Genomic DNA, 17,922 nt, shown 5'->3' on the forward strand with positions numbered 1-17,922 from the left:
CAGACTGTTTAAATCGTCTGATGCTCCAGAGAAAATGCACACTGAGCATATTAATTATGACAACATTCCTATTTCATTTCTTCAAATAAATGACAAAGAAACAAACAAACACTGTAAAGACAGGCAGGATTACACACTTACATAGTGGCTCATGGAGATGGAATGCAGAAGCTTTAAAAAGCAATCTGAAGTGTGCTCCCAGAACAGTTCCTAGACGAAATACTTTTCCTCCCAACTCTCTTTCTCCTTTGCAAGGCCGGCCGATACAAAAGGCTGTGCTGCAGCCCCAGCTCCCAGAGCCGCACGCAGACCACCGCCCGTCAGGTCCTGAGGGCTGAACTTTCTTCTTTTCTTTCTGGCTGTGCTTTTTTACCTTCTTGACAAGTAGAATGAGGTGAAAGGAGCTGTCCTTTTAAGTCTTTGTATCTCCATTTGTCTGTAGCTTCTGCTTGGGCTGTGTGTCTGCGAATACCAATCCCCCCCGGCCAGCCGACAGCACTGGACGCCCCTTAAAGTGGAGTCCCAGCTATTTCTAAATCTCGCTCTTTCTCTTTTTCGAGTTCCAGGATCCTTCTTATCACCCTTTCCCCCACAGTCTGGCTTAGTCTCTTTGTTTCCGAGCGTAAAAGCACTGGGATTAATATGTTTTCCAGGCCGAGGGAAAACACAGGAATGTGATGTTGAAAAGGACTTTTTTCTTTTCCTTACGCTTCTCTCTTCCCTTTATTTCTTCCCACCTTTACTCTCCTCTCTTCCTTCTCCTTTTTCTTCTTCCTCTTGCCTGGATTCAGTCCCAGAAATGCCAGGACAACCTCAGTTTTGATCCAAACCAAACTCAAACAACAGCAGCCACTGGAAATCAAGGAAACTTCACTAAGAATTTAACAGATCAGCAAAACACCGCCTCCTTCCCACTTCAGCATGGTGAGCGGTGAGCCTGGACTGGGAGGGAGAGAAGGGGCTGTTCTTTGGGTGGGGGTGTTGAAACACTGCACATCATCATAAATCACTTTGGAACAGGATGGCTGAGGACTTAACCCCTTCCCTACTGAGTCATCAGGACACTGTCCGTTCCTGTCTGTACACACACAGTGCTTGGGACAAGGGAAAATTCTCAGATTTCTATATCTGATTGCTTGGTTTTCCTAGAGACAGTCATTTGGGTCAGGGTGCTTGGCTGTACATACACAGACAGTATATATATATTTATAGTTCTATGAAAGTATTTTTATCTCTTTCTCCCTGCTTCATGTGTTTCATTTGAGGCTGGAAATGCCCATGGAAAACATGGCTGGGTTGTTTTTATTTTATGCTAATTGGGGATCATATTACCGTATTCTTATACCTAGTTTCTCCTTGGCATGAAAGGAAGCTGGTAAAAGGTTAGAAATGCAAGCAATGGCTGCTGTTCCCCTGAGATTGTGGTCAGCCATTACACAAGGAAAGGCCACTACGACCTCTAATTCTGAGCTCTGGCTGTGGTAGGCTAAGAGCTTCCTCAGAGGGCACGAGTGTATGTACATGTGTGTGTGTGTGTGTGTGTGTGTGTTGCAATATCTTGCACTCCAGAGACTTCCAGTATCCGGAGGGCTTTAAACAATCCTTAGAAATAGCCATATCAGAGATACTGAAGCAGCTCTGTGGATCCACCTCACAGATGTGCCATGAGAAATAAGCTTTTGGCAGGGAGGGAAGGTGCCTTGGGTTATACAGATATTTCTTCCAGCCTCTCCAAGTGCATTCAGTCAGTATTAACTGCCCCGGACAGTGGCGAGTCAGTGTTTTCAGGAGATCCCTTGTAAGCTAGATCATGTTAATGTCTACCCTCTCTGGATAAAACCTGGTCCCTGGTTGTTCCTTTTCATCAGTACCATCTCTGACTTGTCATTTACTTTTCCTTCACATGAGCTCCCAGCACTGAATTGAAGATCTGTGGAGGGTTGAGTGTCAGGTTGTCAGTCCACAGCATGAAGAGCTGGGGGTGCCAAGAAGGAAGGGCCTTCTGTGGAGGCTTTCTATTCTGGCTTTCTGTAAGTCCAGAACAAACGTGGGCTTCGGGCAGAGACTTCTGTCCCTTGAAGAGAGATTTCCCCTTTCATGGGATTTACCTGTTAAGTTGATCAAATGCCTAGTGGTGAACTGCACAGTCCTAGATGTGATTTCCTTTCTCACATCATAATGTATTCTACACAATCCCTTGCTGAGCCTCCTCCCTCCCTTCCTTTCTCTTCCTTTTGTCTTCTCCCTGCTAATAATAATTACCATTTATTGAGCATTTTCACATGAGGCTCTGGGCTTGGCACTTTCATATATGCTTTTATTTAACCCTCACAGCATCCCCAAGAGATAGGTGGGATTATCCCCCTTTTACACATGGGCAACCTGAGACGGAATGAATTTAAGTAATTGCTTACTGTCACACAAATGCTAAGAAGTGGCCCTGAAATTTGAACCCAGATGCAGAACTATCTACAAAGCATTGGGTTATCCTGCCTCTTCCCCCTTTCATTTTCTTTCCATACCTTCTCTTTCTTCTTTTCCTTCAATTTGTTTTTGTTTCCTATATTCACAGAAAAGTCTCATTAATTTGTTCAACGAGAGTGCTTATAGTTTTAGAGTCCTACTTTCTAAAATAATTGTGTAGCAGTACTTTTTGTCTTTCTTAATAGGTCCTTAACATATTTTATCCTTTTTCTTGAATATCCCATGGCTTCTAGAAGCCTCAAAACTGTGTGCACAACAGTCGTCACCTATGCAATGTGTAGAGTTGAAATAAAACCACTTTAGTTTTATTTGACCTGTACTTAACCTTAAGGGGAAGCCAGCCCAACCCTGAGCTGAGTCTTCCGGACTCAGGCTTTCTTCTCTTCCCTTCCCTTCTATGAGCTTCTGCCACTAGATGGCGCGCTAAACACATATGCGGGAGACGGACGCTCCAGGAACTCCCCAACGCCCCACACCCCACAGCCATCCCACAGGCACACTGGCAATGTGCAGCTTCTTCTGACTGTTCAGGATTTTTCAACCTCAAAACCTAAAGCCTTTTCTAGGACCTCAGAAAAGCCTGCCAGGCAAGTTCTGGGAGCACATGTCTGATAAGAGCTGTTAGGAAGCAAGTTAGCCTGTACCTCTTTCTGGAAAAGCCTTTAATGATACAGGATTTGTAATAACTCAATTTCTAGTCCATGATTTAAAAGTGTCTCCTACCTAGATCTGTCCATTTTTTCTGTAACCTAAGAAAGAAACACTAATGGCAGATAAAAAAGGGAAAGAAAGGAGAGAAGTGGGGGGATTGATGTTGAGTCAGAGAAAGGTAAAAAGAATAAAATTCAAAACACGATTTTAGAAATGCTAATTTAGGAATTCACTGACAAGACCCTGCCTGACACTGGTAGCATAGTAATTTGGAAGGAGGGAAGGAAAGAATAAGCAAAACAGATTTGCTTTAGAGACTCTGGGATGGGGGTTATTATTTGATGAAAATGTGAGTAAGTGGAAGGAGGTTTCCAGAAGGGGATGTACTAACTGAGAGGAACCAAGGCTCCAGTGACCTCAGACCAAGACTCAGCAAGATATCCTTTCCCAGGCACCCAAGAGAAACTTTGATTTTTGGCCTAGTTGGTTTCCTACACAGAGTAACACTTCATGGACCTTACTGACTGGTTTCATAGCATTGTTCCATTGCCTGAAAAAACCATTTGCTTAAGAGGAAACCAGAAAAAAAAACTAAAGAACAAAACTTGTTAACTCTTCAGTGTGGTCTTGAAGGGAAACCACCTCTCCCACTCTGTGATAACCTATACCCTCAGCAGGAAGAATAACACAGCCATTTTTTCACATCTTTGTGACAGAGACACAAAACAATATTCACACTGAGGATAATGCTGTGTGCTTTTCCTTTCCACTTGTAACTTTAATCAGTGTTCAGTCTTCAGCCACATTTATGTCATTATGAATGAAAATGAACCCTTCTCTTTCTCAGGATTCACGTTTTTTAGTATTTGTAGGACATTCTTTGTAGCATTCTTTAGTTTGTGTAGGACAAACTAAAGAAAAAAATGGCAAAGTCAAGGGGAAAGCCCACAATGACCATGAACTCAGCCCAGAGAAATTCTGAGAAAGGGTAATCCCCAAAAAGAAACACTCTGAAATCGTCTCTGAAATGTCAACAAGCTCACAGGTTTAATCTGAAGTTGAGGTATACATATACTTTCCTTAAAAAATAAATTAAAAGTTACCTGATAGTGGCCAAAACTATTGGGAAGAATAGTTTTAATATTTTTAAAAATTCATTTAGTTTTGATTACTTTCAGAGATTTTGGGGGGTGGGGCATGAAGACTTTTATTTTCCAGATGGGAAGTTGTTTAATTAAGAAAATGTTGAAGTCTTAATTAGAGCAAATTGAAGGTCCCCCTCCCTCCCTGCCCCCACAGTAGAGATTAAGGAACTTTGTGAATGACTTAATGGCTCTTTTAAAATCTTTAACATTAAAATTTTAAATCTTTAACCATTCAACTTGATGCTTGAAGGTTTAGTTGTGAATTGGGAGGGGGTGAACTACACTGAGTTCAAGGTTAACTATTGGCCATTTAATGCATACAAAAGATTATTTCAATCAGGCTTCAGGAGGACAATTCTGAATATGTTGCTCTCCATGCCTTTAGGTATAGCCCAGTAAAGAGTAGTGATTCAATTTCTTTCTCCCTTCTTTCAACCTTTCTCTCAAATGTTTGTCAAGAGTGCAGATTTCATACCAGGAATGAGAGAGTACCAGGCAGTCTCTTCTCCTAAGGACCCCACAGCTCACTGGAGAAGATAAACAAGTATTAGTCAATTATGCTGTCTGCAGCAGTACTGCCAACTTTCTCTTCATGTAAAAATTCGGTGCATGACTATGACTCCATTCCTATTGAAGACTTTGCCTCTTTGATTCATGGGGCAGGCTTTACCGTGAAAGAGGCTTCCCATGGCAGCCACTATGCGGCACCCAGAAAACTTGCTTGGTTTATTCCATCAGTTCTAAAGTCCACTAGAGCCTACAAGAGTCCAAGATACTGGAAGGGTGTGCTGGATTGCCTCACAGGCCTTTAATTCTCATTGTCCCAGTCCCCATCTTGGCTCTGTCTCTGGCGTCTGCCCTGCTGGGTTTGCCCTGTCTCTCACTCATTTCTCCGTACTGACCTGGCACTTCAGGCTTCAGTCTCATCACTCAGGACATCACCTTACTCACATGAGAAGGGGTTGACCATGAGGATGGCAATTCATTCATTCAACAAATATTTATTCAATGCCAGGCATTGTTCTAGTCATTGGAGATACAGCAACAAACACTCCCTGATTTCATGGAGCTTCTGTGCCAATAATAAGACTGACAAGAATATATGAATAAATATACAGACCTAGACATGTGCTTGAAAGAGATTTTTAAGAGGGAAGGGAGTGAAAGGTGATGAAGAGAAGGAGGCCATTTTATTGGGTTGGCCAAAAGGTTCATTTGGTTAATGAATACATTGTTCAATAAAGTTCTTGGTGAAAATGAAAATTGTATTCAGTTCATTCTGCAACATGCAGTACCTGTAACTATCTCTTCCACAGAGTTTCCCCAGAAACTCCAATAGGAATCTCTTTCCTTTCTCTAAGAAGATATTCAGTAGAGCATCACTTTCTGAACTTTTCATCCTCAAAATATGGATTCTTGTCCTTCCAAGCAGATCTTTAAACTTCTGAGAACATAGAAGGACCAGGGATTGAACCTAGGTCCCTTGCTTTGGGAGCAAGGAATCAAAGCCACTAGACCACCAAAGAAGTCCCTCAAGAAGTATTTTATTTGTAAAACATACATTTTATTATGTGTAGATGAACAATATTCACCAGTTTATTGAAAGGACACCAGTACTTAGTGAGATATTTGAAACTACCTGTTTCACAGATATTCAGAGTGACAATCTGACTGATGTTTAAGAGAATGAATATTTTTTCTTATGTTTTCAACTGCAGTGGAGCATCATTCCTAACATCCTGCATATAGTTAAGGGGAAAAGTATTATAAATTTATACCAATCAAATGCAGTTGTAAGAAGCAATGACAAGATACCAGAACACAACCCAAGTACAACATAACACTTTAAAAAAGGAAAGAAAAGAAAAAAAAAATCCACACTGTTAATGAACCAGAGCATTTCTTTATCTCGATTAAATAATAATATTAGAAATAAAAGATGTAGCACTGTAAACCAGTAAAATTAAACCTTATACTTGTATTGAGTTATGAAATTGTGACATTGAGGCATAACATTTTATGTAACATAATATAAATCTTTTATTTATTCATTTATTCAAAAACCACTTAAAGAGCACCTTTTATGTATTAGGTTTGATTTTAGTATTGGGAATACAGCAACAGACAGAAGTCTCTCCTCTCAAAGAACTTACATTCTGTTAGTGAGAGATAAGCACTCTAAAGAAAAGTAATGAAGGGAAAAGCAATAGTGAATGAAGAAATGTACCATTTAAGATGGGGTGATCAGACATGGTCAGGGGCTAGTTCCATCAAAGTGGTTTTATGCTGCATGTGAAAGAATCAGGCATGCCTTCAACGTTGGTCATCAATTCTTCAACCTTTGATGTTGGAGTTGAGTTTTAGTCATATTCTCTAGGAGCTAAGTCTGTTGAATGAGGTGGATGATCAAATTTATAATTCTGGTTGGGGTCAGAATAATAAAAGATCGTAAAGTAACAAGTTTCCTGCACAATTCACTAACTGGCTTTGGAGGAAATATGAAAAAGGAATTTTAAAAATGCTCTGAATCTCTGGCATAGAATAAGGACTTATTATGTGTTTCAATGAATGAATAATTGGTACATCACTATCTATAGCCTCCCAAGATGACTACATTGAAGTCAATGATATTAATTTGAACTCTAGTTTTTTTTAAAAGTCACATTCATTTGTAATCACATTTCAAAAATCTCTGTTTAAAAATGGTATTGTTCTAACCTAAATGCTTTTAACCAAAATCTGTTGCAAAACTTCCAGAATGAAGTTCAAATATAGAGTGGTCTTCAAAGCAAGTTAAAAAGCTCAAAGTAGAATTCCTTCTGAATATGTTAACAGGTAACATTCCAAAGTTTTAAATAATATGTTTGCTTAAAAGTTAAGTATGGGAAATAAAAACATGTGGTCCCCTTTACAATAATTTGTGATGGTGGATTTTGGCAGAAACCTTGGCATTAACTATTGGGAAAATTCAGTCAGCACAAATAAATGTTAGTGAGTAACTGCATCAAAATGAGAGGAGCAGCTTAGATTGAAAAAAATTCATGATTAGAGAACTGTTTCCATGTTTGGAAATTTCACTCATTCATTGGATAAGATTTGCTTTGTCTTTGAGTAAAGAGCACAAAATTTGCAGACAAACAAACCTGAGATTGGAGTCCTCATTTCACTGTTCACTGTGTGACATGGGCAAGGTATCATCCTCTCTGAACTATTTTGTAGTTTCTTCATCTACAAAAATGTGAATAGTTTTTAAAATATAAATAATAGGCTTCAATTTTTTCTGAAGATGATTTTATTAGAGTGCTTCATGGTTCAAATAATAGCAAATTTACTGCTAACTGCTGTAAATGACAGGAAATTTGTCAGCTCACACCAGTAAAACATCCTGAAGTATGGGAAGATTATTGGTTGATTTGCTTCAAATGTTCTAAGTCTTTTTTATTTATTGTGGTAAAATACACACAACTCCTGGCATTTCAATGATTTTAAGTGTAGAGTTTGACAGCATTAACTACATTCATGTTGTTATGCAACCATCACCATTGTCCACCTGCTAAACATTTTCATCTTCCCAAATTGAAATTCTGTACTTGTTAAACAATAACGGCTTGTTCCTCCTTTTTCTCAGTCCCAGGTAACAACAATTCTACTTTCTGTCTCTATGAATCTGTCTCTATTGAGAGTGGCTATTTTTAATGTATGAAATATGGCTAATACCAGCTCAATGGTGGGAGAAATGATGTTCACACCAGAGCAGTCATAAACTCAGACTTCCAGCCTAAGGCAAAAGGCAAGTGAAACAACATGGGAAGGAGTTAAAGGGCCAGACAGAGGTGCTAAGCATCAAACATAAAGAATGACTACGCATTGGATGGAGATTCACTTATTATGTATTTTGTGCCAATCTGCCATGAAATCAGAAGCCAGAGCAGTGTTTACACTTTGGGTCTTCTGTTGGCTCTCATTTATTTCAATTGGTTTTCTGGCCACCAGACTCATCCTTTCCAATCCATCCTCCAAATGATTGTCACTCTCATTGTCTTCGAACATTGATGCTTCACTCCTGCTACAAACTCCTCAATAGTGAGCAGAGAACTTCAGAGAGAAAGTTCAAGTTTCCCCTGGCCTAGAAGTGAGATGGGAAAGTTGACATTGATGCTAGCAGTAATGATGGAAATCTGGTGATGCTGTGAAGTTGGATTCAGTTGAAAGGAGTGAGACGGTATACCTGAAATGTTATACCCAAGTGGAGCTCGGCACCCTGAGCTTGCTTCCTGCAAAGAAGATTTTGAACTTTAATAAACAGATGAATATGGTGTAGAAGGTGCCTTGAGGAACAAGAGAAATGTGTGGACTCAAAACCATGTTTTTCAGGAAAAAACTACTTGATAGTTTGAGTATGAGCAGCACAGAATTCACTGGAACTATCAAACCCCCTAGAGATACATCTCACAGGGTACACTGAAAAAAGACCACCACCATATTTGAAGGAAAAGCAGAGCCCAGAGCCTCTGTTTCCAATTAAAGAGCAGCTCAGTTGTGTGATTTGGGAATTGAGGAGCACTGATTTCATTAATTATGGGTCTTAACAACTTGGCTATTAGAAAATTTGCCTGAGTGTAAACTTGGAATAAGATGAAAAGAATTTATTTTCATCATGGTGGACCTAAATTAACCCAGTTATATTTGAAACTTAGAAAAAGGAAAAAGGCAGAAAAAGAATATTGTGGTTTTAATTTTATTTTTATAAATAAAATAATTTATGTTATTTTTAAAAGAAAGATTGTGACTATTTTTAATTTAAGATCTATCAAGATAGATGAACATTGTAATGTATACACACTATTCGTGGTGAGCTAGTATGTCTAAATTTTCAAGATTTCTGTATGTGATTATAAATAGAAATATAGCATCAAGCAATATTTTAAATCCAGAATTATCTTTAAGAAGATTTTTAAATATTTACTTATTTTTAAAAATTTTTATTTTTTTAAACTATGAAAGTTTGATAACACATTTACAGGAGACTTGAAAAATAAACAAGGTTACATATAGGGCCACACTATATATTACAATTATTTTTTAAGTAGATAAATTAAACATTTTAGTAGGAATTGTGATATCAAACTCTCAAAACTTAACAGAATGAATATACAGAGAAATATAAGGATATAGTAGACCTGAAAAGCTGAACTGAAAAGACCTGAACTGTGAACCAATTCAACATAATTAAGATTTATACAATTTTCACACAACAGTAGGATACAAATTCTATTCTAGTTCCCACAGACTATAAACTAGGAGACACTGGAACACATCCAAGGACATAAAACAATGTGCACAGATTTTATGGTCTAAAGGTATTGAAATCATACAGTCTCTTCTCTTGTCTCTGTGAAATTGTGTTAGAAATCAACATCAAAAGATATTTGAAAACAACACACATATTTTCAAGTGCAGTATGACATTTGCCAAAAGAAATCTTTGACTTAGCCATCAAAATAATATTTATTTATTTATTTGGCTGCTCTGGGTCTTAGTTGTGGCACGGGGGATCTCTAGTTGTAGCATGCAAACTCTTAGTTGCAGCATGTGGGATCTAGTTCCCCACCCAACCAGGGATTGAACCTAGGTCCCTTGCATTGGGAGCAAGGAATCAAAGCCGCTAGACCACCAGAGAAGTTCCTTAAGAAGTATTTTATTTGTAAAACAAACATTTTATTATGTGTAGATGAACAATATTCACCAGTTTATTGAAAGGATACCAGTACTTAGTGAGATATTTGAAACTACCTGTTTCACAGATATTCAGAGTGACAATCTGACTGATGTTTAAAAGAATGAATATTTTTTCTTATGTTTTCAACTGCAGTGGAGCCAGTTAAATGTTCACCCAACATTCAAACTCGATTTACCTCAATGGAAAAATAACCCAACTTATTTATTGTTCCTCCCTTTTCCCCACTGTGTTTTTCCAGCATCCTGACAGCTATGCTTACATGTGTTCAAACACTAGATAACATTTCAGCTTGCTAGAAGAAAAATGTTATAAATATCAGAGCTGTTCAAGGATGAAGAAAGATGCATGGGGAAGCAGGAAACTCCCTGTTGGAGAAGATGTTAAAATAGGGGTTCCTTAGCAGAGAATTTAAGCATTAGGTGAGTGGCTAACTCAGGTGAAAGTTTAGCCTTAAAGATTGTAGGAGTCTATAGTTACTATGATTACTATATATGAATTGATGCATTTCTCTGGATTTTTTATGAAAAAAAATTTACATGAACTAAATTATCAGAGTTTTCATCTAAAGGCACAAAGTAGAGAAGCAAGTGTCATCATAACAGAGAATTATTTACTAGCAGATTGTCCACTTACAAAGTTAATTGCCAAACATTTTTTATCCATGTAACAACTTTGCCATCAATTAACAACTTTATCTAGCTAGAAATGGTGAACAATTGCTGAAATTACATGCAGAGATATTAACAAGTAGAAATGACAGAGGAGAAAGTCAACAAGAATGAAAATATTATTGGAATCTCAGTGAAAATTTACAGATTACAGTAAGTCTTTCAGAATATTACTGAAGCCATTAAGTAAGCTTAAAAATGTGATCCTCATAGGAGCCATGCTGTAAAAGTCCAAACTGTGAAGTGATGAATACTAGGTCATGTTACATAGTCTTGTGGGAAAATCTTACTCTCCCCCAAATCAACAGGTGAGTGTAGGGAGTTCCGTGGTGGCATAGTGGTTAGGATTCTGGGCTTCTATTGGGGGAACTGAGATCCCACAAACTGCATGGTGTGGCCAAAAAAAAAGAAAAGAAAAAAAAAAGAATTTAGTGTGCATTTGCAATTATAACTCAATTTGTTAAGTCTAAAACAAACTTCTTATTTTCCTAACAGATTTCAAGATAAGGTTGCAAACAAACTTTAAATTATTTGCTATGACAGTACCTGTTGAGATGGATTGACTTTAATGGCTTTTTCTCAGGATTAAATTTTTGTTAAGTAACACAAACTTTCTGTACTCTCACAAAGAGCCCCTCCAAATGATCTGAAAACAAACATGTAAAATAAGATGCATTGTACTAATAATTTTTAAGAAATTATTTAAACAAATCCACAGAAAATATAGCCAATGTATGTCAACCACAAAGAAAAAAAGTCTAAGCCTGTTCTGTCTGAAAATCCTTTGGAAACTGAAGATGTATGCATGCATCCTAAGTTGCTTCAGTCATGTCCAACTCTTTGCAACCCTATGGACTGTAGCCTGCCAGGATCCTCTGTCCATGGGATTCTCCAGGCAAGAATTCAGGAGTGGGTTGCTATGCCCTCCTCCAGGGGAATCTCCTGACCCAGGGATCAAACTCAGGTCTCTTATGTTTCCTGCATTGGCAAATGGATTCTTTACCACTAGTGCCACCTGAGAAATCGAAGATAATTCCATTAATTATTTACACTGAAAACAGTTTAGTCAAAGCCTGAAGCATCCCCTCAGACGTCAGTTGTTGAATGCAATTATGCATGACTATGGGTCATATTTTTAGATGATTCAGTATATATACACTCAGATATGTGAAAGTACTGCACTCAATATGCCAGCAAATTTGGAAAACTCAGCAGTGGCCACAGGACTGGAAAAGGTCAGCTTTCATTCCAATCCCAAAGAAAGGCAATGCCAAAGAATGTTCAAGCTACCACACAATTGCACTTAACTCACACGCTACCAAAATAATGCTCAAAATTCTCAAAGCCAGGCTTCAACAGTACATGAACCATGAACTTCCAGATGTTCAAGCTGGTTTTAGAAAAGGCAGAGGAACCAGAGATCAAATTGCCAACATCTGCTGGATCATCAAAAAAGCAAAAGAGTTCCAGAAAAACATCTATTTCTGCTTTATTGACTAGGCCAAAGCCTTTGACTGTGTGGATCACAACAAAATGTGGAAAATTCTGAAAGAGATGGGAATACCAGACCACCCAACCTGCCTCTTGAGAAACCTGTATGCAGGTCAGGAAGCAACAGTTAGAACTGGACATGGAACAACAGACTGGTTCCAAATAGGAAAAGGAGTACATCAAGGCTGTATATTGTCACCCTGCTTATTTAATTTATATGCAGAGTACATCATGAGAAATGCTGGGCTGGATGAAGCACAAGCTGGAATCAAGATTGCCGGGAAAAATATCAATAACATCAGATATGCAGATGTCACCATTCTAATGGCAGAAAGGGAAGAAGAACTAAAGAGCCTCTTGATGAAAGTGAAAGAGGAGAGTGAAAAAGTTGGCTTAAAGCTCAACATTCAGAAAACTAAGATCATGGTATCTGGTCCCATCACTTCATGGCAAATGCATGGGGAAACAATGGAAACAGTGAGAAACTTTATTTTTTGGGACTCCAAAATCAATGCAGATGGTGACTGCAGCCATGAAATTAAAAGATGCTTTCTCCTTGGAGTAAAAGTTATGACCAACATATTAAAAAGCATATTAAAAAGCAGAAACATTACTTTGCCAACAAAGGTCCGTCTAGTCAAGGCTATGGTTTTTCCAGTAGTCATGTATGGATGTGAGAGTTGGACTATAAAGAAAGCTGGACACTGAAGAATTGAAGATTTTGAACTGTGGTGTTGGAGAGGACTCTTGAGAGTCCCCTGGACTGCAAGGAGATCAAACCAGTCAATCTTAAAAGAAATCTGTCCTGAACATTCTTTGGCAGGACTGATACTGATGCTGAAACTCCAATACTTTGGCCACATGATGTGAAAAACTGACTCATTTGAGAAGACCCTGATGTTGGTTAAGATTGAAGGCGGGAGGAGGAGGGGATGACAGAGGATGAGATGATTGGACGGTATCACCGACTCAATGGATATGAGTCTGAACAAACTCCAAGAGTTGGTGAAGGACAGCCTGGTGTGCTGTAATCCATGGGGTCACAAAGAGTCAGACACGACTGAACTGAACTGAACTGAAGGTCTATTCCACCTCTGCCTCTGACCTCTGCTCCATTGACCCTGTCTTGGCCTCTTGACCTACCTCTAGTGTTTTGGAGTCCAGTGCATCAGTCTGAGTTCCTACTAGAGTTAATTTCTGCTCCCACAATCCTCACAGGCATGTTGACCTAAATAAAGAGGTAAACTGAGTCAAACTCAAAAAATGAGTTTACTTGGAAATAGCAAAGTAATTGCAATTGGGATATGCAAATTGCAACAAGCTACAGGTGAGTCAAGTGAGGTTGTATTTTTGGTAACGGATGTAGAGGGGAGAGTTCAGTTAGAGTCAGCTAAAATAAAAAACAAGTGAAAGGACTTCCCTGGTATTACAGTGGATAAGAATCCACGTGCCAATGCAGAAGCACTGGTTTGATGTCTGGTGCAGGAAGATTCCACATGCCACAAAGCAAATAAGCCCATGCGCTATAACTACTGAAGCCTGCAAGCTCTAGGGCCCATGAGCCACAATTATTGAGCCCCTGTGCTGCAATTCCTGAAGCTCTCAAGTCTAGAGCCTCTGCTCCACGAGAGAGGCCTCAGCAATGAGAAGTCCATGTACTGCAATGAAGAGTAGCTCACCACAATGAAGACCCAGCACAACCAAAAATAAATAAATAAATACAAATAAATTCTAAAACAAACGAAAAACAAATGAAGATCAGCCTTGAAAACTTTCTGAGCAGACAAAATCAGTCTAGCCACACAAAGCTCAATTCAACCGACAAGACCTGACTCATCTCTCATTTGTGCCTTTGACAAAACTTCTCAAGGTTGTTATGAGACAACCTCTGACCAACCCCCATCATATCAGAAAATTCTGACACCATCAGTTTTCTGTAAATCAGGGGCTTATTATAATTAGACTCTTAGTCCTTATGTTTTTTCTTCCTTGAGGGCATGTGTGTGAGATTCTCTTTATATTTTCCAGTTCTAGTTTAGATTAAATTCTTCTACAGGTATTACCTAGGGTTCTTAAAGTAAATTTATCTCTACCCCAGAGTTCCATCTTAACAGTAAATTATCAAGATAGACTGTTTTGACCAGTCAAAATTTCTAGTTTACTGGAAGCCAATCTGGTTCTTCCCTAGTCACAGAATAATGCCCTGGAGAGAGTTAGGAAAGTCAGAAATCCTGGAACAGAGATGGATGTTTAGGTCTTCTCATAATTGAGCTAGGAAGACTTTGGAGGAAAATTCAGATAAGACAGAGCCTCAAATGTAGACAAGAGCCCAAAGATCAATCCAAACAGCATTTCTTGACCTTTCTGTTACCTTCCTTTCTCTTTACAGAACTCATGATCTAACATGATGACCATAAATACATCGGCTTTTGGGCCAAGGCAGCACAGTACAACTTTGGAAGAAGGACCCTAAGGTAGCATTCTCCTCAATGGCAGTTTTTCACTTATTTGCTCATCACTGCAAGAAAGGACTTAACCTCTGGCTGCCTCCCTTTACAGTATTACATAATCCATTCTTCACTGAGGGCCCAACCCTAGTTGCTAGTTGCTTAATTGGATGAAGAAAATTTTAAATCTTGGACTTTAAATTGTTTAAAAGGCTTATCTGTGTGGCTTAGTGTCATTCCCCTCTATGTTGGTAAATTCATGCCAAATGTGTTTATTTAACATGATGACTTTTACATGAAGTAATAAGATAAAGTCTTCAGCCACCTATCTTGCTCCTACTTAGTTCTCCTTGTTTTAGGAATAGGAAACCCAGTCCCCTGTTTCCCCTGGCTCTAAATAAGCCCAGAGCAATCCCTGAAAGCTCTTCTGTGGGACATACCAAGACAGTGTCTCACACTCTCTGGAGTTCATGATGGAAACGAGACAGAGATTAGAAATATGTAGACCCTTCTCTTTGTCTGTCTTCCAGACACCCTGTGAGGGCTGGTAAAAGTGTTCTTATTCTCCAAATATTCACTGGCAATGAACTTGTGTAATAAAATTATGTTTGGGGTTTGTAGTTGGTTCTTTTAAATGAACATCTGTTATTCTCTTTCAGTTGAAAGTTTCTGAACACTGGGCAGGGCAACTTGGCTTCCTCCACCACCTCTGCAGAGTGACAAATGGAGCCTGTCGTCTGTCAGCGGCTTGTTGATTGGTTGACCAGTCACCATGGTCTCCCACAGCTGTTTTTCCTCTGAGAGGTTGGAGTGTGGGGAGGGAGGAAGTCAGGGTCAGCTTGTTCTCTGCATGTAGCCCATGGGAGTTCCAGGAGTAGGAATATTTCATTAAACTGCTCTGATCAGCCATTATTGGATGATGTGTGGGTGAAGCAGGCAGAGGATTTGTACTTTTGGAATGGTGGATCATAGCAGTTTTGTTTTCAGAGCAATTGTTTTTACCTCTTGGTGTCTCTCTTCCCTTTGCCTATGGTATAGATTTTAAATAATGTGACCTGTGCAAGGAAATGAGAGATGTGATTACAAGGAGTGCTTTATTTTCACCAGAGAAATATGTGTTTTGCATCTGCCTTATGAGTTCCATAGTATTCAGAAATGGAAGTTTATTTTCTTTATGCTTCAGCACCAGCAAGTATTGGATTGGCCAAAAAGTTCATTTGGGTTTTGCCATTACATCTTATGGAAAACCTGAATGAATTTACTGGCCACTGGCCAACCCAATTCAAAAATACTTCAAGTTCCCCAGGCCACTCCAGCTCTATTAGCTTCAGGACTCTGGCTTTCAAGAGGACCAACATGCTGCTGCTGCTGCTGCTAAGCTGCTTTAGTCATGTCTGACTCTGTGCGACCCCATAGACGGCGGCAGCCCACCAGGCTCCCCCGTCCCTGGGATTCTCCAGGCAAGAACACTGGAGTGGGTTTCTATTTCCTTCTCCAATGCATGAAAGTGAAAAGTGAAAGTGAAGTCTCTCAGCTGTGTCCGACTCTTAGCAACCCCATAGACTGCAGCCCACCAGGCTCCTCTGTCCATGGGATTTTCCAGGCAAGAGTACTGGAGTGGGGCGCCATTGCCTTCTCCGAGAGGACCAACATAGAAGACCTCAAAAGCTGTTTCACCAAAGCCTAAGTAAAATCATAGCAGTGGTGGTAAACATTCATTTGATACACTGTTGGTGTCTCTCTCCCTATATCTGTGGTACAGATTTTAGGTAATGTGGCCTGTGCTAAGGCAAATGAGAGATGTTATTACAAAGAGTGCTTTATTTGTATACATTTGATATACTGTTGTAGTATTATTATTACTTTTCCAACTCACAGCTCCAGTCATTTTACTGTCTTACTCAAACTCCGTTAATGGCTTGCAGTTTTCAACAATACAAGTCACACTCTTTCACTCTGCATTTAGAGTCTGCTAGGATCTGATCTCAGAGAAGGAAATGGCAACCCACTCCAGTGTTCTTGCCTGGAGAATCCCAGGGACAGGGGAGCCTGGTGGGCTGCCGTCTATGAGGTTGCACAGGGTCGGACACGACTGAAGCGACTTAGCAGCAGCAGCAGTGTATATATGTCAATCCAAATCTCCCAATTCATCCCATCCTCTCTTCTCCCCTTAGTATCCATATCCATATGTTTGTTCTCCATGTGTGTCTCTATCTCTGTTTGGCAGATAAGATCACCTATACCATTTTTCTAGATTCCACATATATGCATGAATATACGATATTTGTTTTTCCCTTTCTGACTTACTTCATTCTGTATGGCAGTCTCTAGGTCCATCCATATCTCTGCAAATGGCACAATTTCATTCTTTTCTTTTTGGCTGAGTAATGTTCTACTGCACATATGTTCCACATCTTCTTTATTAATTCCTCTATTAATGGACTTTTAGGTTGCTTCCCTGTCCTGGTTATTGTAAATAGTGCTGCAATGAATACTGGGTGCATGTATCTTTTTGAATTATGGTTTTCTCTAGGTATATACCCAGGAGTGGGATTGTTGAGTCATGTGGTAGGTCTATTTTTAGTTTTTTAAGGCACCTCCATACTGTTCTCTGTAACACCTTCTTCAATCTAGTCAAAATGCACCACATACTGTTTCTTTGTTGCCCCTTGATGATCTCCTTCTATATTTTGCTTATTCTTTTGGCTAATCTCTTCAAGTCCATGTGGCCCCTGTCAAGTCCAAATGCACCTGCTGCACAGAGTCTTCCCAGCTGAGCCCACTTCTGCCTCCTCCAAATATCCAAGGACTCACTCTTCCCTCTCTCAAAGCACCTTTAGTACTTTATCTGGACAACTGACTCACAGTGCAGAGTTGTCCAACCTCCCTCCATAGGAGCAGGAAGAACCTGAAACCAGCTATTCTTTCTACTTTCCCTCAGTTCAGTTCAATTCAGTTGCTCAGTCATCTCCGACTCTTTGTGACCCCATGAATTGCAGCACGCCATGCCTCCCTGTCCATCACAAACTTCCGGAGTTAGTTAAACTCATGCCCATCGAGTTGGTGATGCCATCCAGCCATCTCATCCTCTTTTGTCCTCTTCTCCTGCCTCCAATCCCTCCTGGCATCAGGGTCTTTTCCAATGAGTCAACTCTTTGCATGAGGTGGCCAAAGTGCTGGAGTTTCAGCTTCAGCATCAGTCCTTCCAATGAACACCCAGGACTGATCTCCTTTAGGATGGACTGGTTGGATCTCCTTGCAGTCCAAGGGACTCTCAAGAGTCTTCTCCAACACCA

The 17,922-nt window shown here is 39.6% G+C and overlaps 1 protein-coding gene and 1 long non-coding RNA gene across 4 annotated transcripts in view; one reads left to right on the forward strand and one right to left on the reverse strand.

The window, feature by feature from the left end:
- CCDC80 (coiled-coil domain containing 80) overlaps positions 1-1,056 on the reverse strand; it is a 32,954-nt gene extending 31,898 nt beyond the window's left edge. Inside the window, exon 1 of the mRNA XM_043474829.1 lies at positions 142-1,056. The gene's annotated coding sequence lies outside the window, so the exon portion shown is untranslated. The remainder of the gene's footprint in view (positions 1-141) is intronic.
- Positions 807-17,922, forward strand: part of LOC122445541 — a 21,762-nt gene continuing 4,646 nt past the window's right edge. Inside the window, exons 1-3 of one of the 3 annotated variants that reach the window (XR_006270559.1) lie at positions 807-924; positions 7,038-7,115; positions 14,569-15,430. This is a non-coding gene — a long non-coding RNA (uncharacterized LOC122445541). The remainder of the gene's footprint in view (positions 925-7,037; positions 7,116-14,568; positions 15,431-17,922) is intronic. The other 2 variants (XR_006270558.1, XR_006270557.1) reach the window with 2 other exon arrangements.

This window comes from Cervus canadensis, chromosome 7 (genome assembly GCF_019320065.1).
Source record: "Cervus canadensis isolate Bull #8, Minnesota chromosome 7, ASM1932006v1, whole genome shotgun sequence".
NCBI lineage: Eukaryota > Metazoa > Chordata > Mammalia > Artiodactyla > Cervidae > Cervus > Cervus canadensis.